This window comes from Myxocyprinus asiaticus, chromosome 6, assembly GCF_019703515.2.
Source record: "Myxocyprinus asiaticus isolate MX2 ecotype Aquarium Trade chromosome 6, UBuf_Myxa_2, whole genome shotgun sequence".
NCBI classification, from domain to species: Eukaryota; Metazoa; Chordata; class Actinopteri; order Cypriniformes; family Catostomidae; genus Myxocyprinus; species Myxocyprinus asiaticus.
Window position 1 is genome coordinate 49,336,140 of NC_059349.1, and position 5,476 is coordinate 49,341,615.

Here is a 5,476-nt window from a genome sequence, read left to right on the forward strand (position 1 = left end):
ATACACATCTGGGATGGCAAGAGGGTGAGTAAATGATGAGAGAATTTTCATTTTTGGGTGAACTATCACTTTAAGTAAATTTACTTATTATATTTACCAGTGAAATTTGCTTAAATTAGCCATGAAAATCCCAGGAGATCAGCAGTTACAGAAATACTCAAACCAGCCCGTCTGGCACCAACAATCATCCATGCGATTATCTAATCAGCCAATCGTGTAGCAGCAGTGCAGTGCATAAAATCATTCAGATGCAAGTCAGAAGCTTCAGTTAATGTTCACATCAACCATCAGAATTAGGAAAAAAATTGTGATCTCAGTGATTTGGAGCGTGGCATGATTGTTGGTGCCAGATGGGCTGGTTTGTGTATTTGTGTAACTGCTGATCTCCTGGGATTTTCACACACAACAGTCTCTAGAATTTACTCAGAATGGTGCCAAAAACAAAAAACATCCAGTGAGCGGCAGTTCTGTGGATTGAAACGCCTTGTTGATGAGAGAGGTCAACAGAGAATGACCAGACTGGTTTGAACAGACAAAGTCTACGTTAACTCAGATAAAAGCTCTGTACAATTGTGGTGAGAACTATAGCTATTGCTAATGCTATTCTGAGATGCGGGTTGGCGCTGTTTTGGCAGCACAAAGGGGACCTACACAATACACTGCAGGGGAGCGAAGAGTCTTCTCGTTGCTGTGAAGATCATGTAACGAACCACCGAAACGAACTCAAAACACCTTTTTTGCCAGATTTAGTTCTAAATGACATTACACCCGTTCCCTTTTCGGTTTCAGAAACATTTGTATAAAATCATGACAACTCACATGAGATGAAGACTCCAGTCATATCAGTTAACTTTTAAAAGCTGTTTTATTCTGCATGGAGAGGGTCCGCACATGGGGGCTGCCATGTTAGAATCACATGACCAGCCGAATACTACTCGCTTAATCTCAGTAACCGTCCTGTTATTTGACACTTTCACTCATTGATTGAAGTAATCATGGCTGACTGTGAATACTACATTTCTATAATGGCATCTGAAATCGAAAACTATTGATTTTAAATGATGCTGCATCCACACCACTTGGTGTCAGTGTAAGTCCAAGATGACAAAAACAAAAATGTCACTGAGTGCACCTTTAAAGATTAGCATGCTTGTTGCTTTGGAAATTACACTCAATAAAAACCTGCAAATAAGTTTATGGCCAAATAACTCATGGCTCACTTTCAAGCAGTTGTAGCATCAAAAACTACTTTAAAGGCAATTTTTTTATTACTTCATTTAATTGAGAGACCATAAATTTTTTAAGAAAATTGTCACACAGCAGGACAACTTAAATGAACTGCAGAGATGCTTAAAGGTATGGAGGGCCAAATTACTCAAACTTAAATCATTAAATAAATATTGAAATAAATCCATTTTCATTTTAGAATAATCTTTGGGTTTTTTATTTTTTTATTATTGAAACATGCACCTCATGTCATTTTCATTTTCAGGATTACAGCTATCAGCACATCACTCAACGAAAGTGCGACGTCATCTTTTAAAATGGATTTCTCTGAACTTTATAGTTAGTGAATTTATAGGCACTTTTTTTTCACACTGCAACTATGGCTGAGCTTGTTATAATAATATACAGTAAATACTAAATGCTGTAAATTACTGTAACATTGGCATATGTGTTGATTCTGTGTGAGAAGGTAATTCTGTAAGAGGACGTCCTGCTTTGAAAGGTGACGCCCATTGTCGTTGAGTGATGTGCTGATAGCTGTAATGCTTAATGTGAAAATGACATGAGGCTCTTCTCCATGTATTTTGGTCATGTCACTACACACAACAACTTTGGAAAGACATTAGTTTGTTTATTACAAATAATATCTTTCAAAGATTCTCAGTGCATTTTAACATTTTTATTTTTTGGGTATTTTGAGTCTGATCCCAAAAAGAAAGTGCTGGCTTTATTATAAATGTATGTAAATTTTACATTAATAAATGTGTAACCCTCCTATTGCGTTTAGGTCATTTTTGACCCGGTAGAGGTAAATCATAATTTTTAAATAGCACACAGTTTTTTGTACTGGAACCAAACTGTGTGACTTTGTCAAGACTACCAAAAGTAACAAAATTAATTTTTTTCCTGATTTTTAGAAGAAATTATTTGAGATATATAACAGTTTTTGTAAAATTGTTACATCTCTTGCATTCTTGGGTCAATTTTGACCCGGGCATTAATTGTGGCTTTACACATGATATTATGTAGATATTTCTGCACATTTATGAATCTGATTTTTCTTAAAAGTACTTTATTTACATTTAGCTTCTTTCCCATACTCACACACACACTTTTTGTCTCAAAATGGGACTGCATCTTGTTTACAGACGTGCACTCACATACACATACAGTCTCATGCACACACACACAGAACTGACAAAACAGATGCAAGAAAAGCTGCCTAAAGGGAGGTGTGACAAAAGCATAAGTTCAAGCATACATTGTCTGAATAAGGACTGAAGGAAGAAAAGTCCATATTTTACTCTGCTGGCCTCAACAGACTGATCTGATAATGAACCAGCTTGCAGCATAATCACACATCAACATACAAAACATTGTGCACAAGTACAGATGTTGTGTATCTGTATTGTTTTTATGTTGTTTGGTTGGAAAAAAAAAATATTTGGTTGCGTAGACTTTGACTACTGAGTTGTTTTTCAGCAGTTATGAGTATTTAATTAACATGGAAGTTAATAGGAGACTTACTAGAAATTCTCACTTTAAATATTTATATAAATAAATTATTAATATATTCATATATTCATATAATTATTTAATAAATAATTAAATATATAAATTTAATGCAATGTTATATTCAAATGAAATTTCATATAAACCTTGATAAAATATATATATATATATATATATATATCTTCACATGTGTCACATTGGTTTAGCTGAAGTTAATGTATATTTTGAAATGTTAAAGAATTTCTACTTTTTTTATTTAAAAAACTGACATCATACATAACATTTATATTTTTCAGTTAACATGCCAAATATATAGATCTTTTTACATGTATGAACAGCTAAGAAGTTAACATTGAGCTATGATAGGGTTTTTGATGAAAACAATTGGATGTTTTATAAGCTTAAAACTCCACCGGGTCAAAACTAACCCACGAATGCAAAAGGTGTATGCAAATTTTGAATGCAATAGGAGGGTTAAAAGTGATTAAACATTTGAATACAATATCAATCACTGTAAACAAAAAACACTTAGAACAAAAATTTGCACTGCCTTTGAACTTTTTACCTTTTAATTTATTATCTTAAATTATTATTTCCTTTAAGTCATTTGTAGTTGTATAGCACCTTTCACAACACACATCGTTTCAAAACAGCTTTACAGAAAATCATGCATTAACAAAAAAATGAAACTGTAATATCTATAAAGTCTTTGAGTGATCATTGTGTAATTTGATTAAATACGATTATGAAGTGTGTATAAAAATAACTAATTAAATAATAATTGTATTTAGACATCCCAGGTGAGCAAGCCGAAGGTGACTGTGGCAAGGAACACAAAACTCATAAGATGTTGGTTAATGGAGAAAAAAATAACCTTGGGTGGAACCAGGCTCACTGTGGGGGCCAGATCCCCTCTGGCTAAACAGCATGAATGTAATGCCAATATTAGTTATTTGTTCAGTGCAAGTCGTGGTTTAAAATTAGTAAACTAAGGAAGTCATAAGCATCAGTGTTTAAACAAAATTTTGTATGAACTGTGTTTTTAATGACTAATGTCTTTGAAGTCCATGCTGGATTAACTGCAGAAGTTCACATTGATCCATTGTCCTTTGTTAGTTGGCTGATGAAGGCTTTTGTTGGTAATTAATTGATAGTCTATGTATTCCATTTTAAGAGTGAAGTCCATCATTAGACCGAGGTGATGCAGGCAGAGATCAGTGAGGTGCATCACAGTTCAACTGGCCAGTAATTTCAGCGAGGTCTATCGTAAGTCGAAGTTTCAGGCAATGGCATATGAAGTAACCCATGTCTTATGGTTGGAGTTGGCATCAATTCATCCTCTGAAGTCCATTTAATAGACTGAAGTGATGTCTGGCTGGCACCTGCAGCATTTTGTAATCATCACTCAGAGACACGTAGCAGTGGAGTCCAACAGCAAGCTGGAACGGAGCTGGATCTGGCTGGTTCTGGTGACCTCGGGATATGAATCCCGAGGTTGAGACAGGGAAACAAATAGAATAATATTAGCATAGATGCCATTTAATTTATTGCAGATTTATAGATGATGATAAATGTTTCTGTTTCCGGAAGACCTAACCAAAGCAGCCTAATTGTGTGGTGAAGAATTAGGTGTATGCCTGGCTAAATAGATGAGTCTTTTAATCTTCCATTTAAATATATATTTTTTTTCCTGACTATGGACCACGACTATGGACCACGTTACATTAACAATACCTGACACTACACAATGGCAAACATGCGGGCTTAAACACAAGGACATGGGTAAAAGGTAAACAAGACAACCAATCACAAGACTAAACTATAAACAAGATAAAAAGACTAAATTAACTTAAACCAATTAAAAGACAAGACTAATAACAAAGTAATCAAACAATGAACTAATGAAAACAAGACACATGAACAGGGGAAAGACATGACAAGATCACACGAGGGAACAGGAAATCACATGACATGACAGGAACAGGAACTAAACTTGAAAATAAAACACATTAAAACAAGAACAAATAACATAAACATGACACCTTTCTTGCCTAATTAGTTTTTTAGTTATTTGTTCCATTTGATGTTATTCCTTCAACTGATAATTGTTGTACCAGCCATTTGTACAATGACCTTTTATTATAATATGTTGTAGGAATTATAATAATAAAAAAAGATTTTTAAAAAATGACAAGGCGCATACTTAAATGAAGAATCAACTCAAAGATAATTGTAAAATGAACATGTATGTAAACTAATGCTAAAATGAAATATAAGGGAAATTTTTTTATTTATTTAGTGATTTAATGATCCATTTAATAATTATATATATATATATATATATATATGGAAATTGTTCATAAAATTTATAATACAAACAAATTTTATAATTTATTTAAATATTTCAATAATTATTTAATGATTTAATTTTAAGTAATTTGGCCCTCCTATGCATCATTTTATTGTAAATAATTTAATTTATCCTCTGGCACTTTTTTATTGTTTTCATTTTTTTTTTTATTTTTTTTTTTTTATTTGAATGAACATTTCTGTCTTGATTGTTCTTGTATAAAGCAATAATAATTATATATATATATATATATATATATATATAATTCATTCTGATCAGCGATGAGAAGTATCACGTGACAGCGCCGTCTACATGCTACTTCTGCAGCGTTATTAACAATAATCCACATTGTGCGAGACCACGCCCGCTTTTGGCCCAAATCCGAAC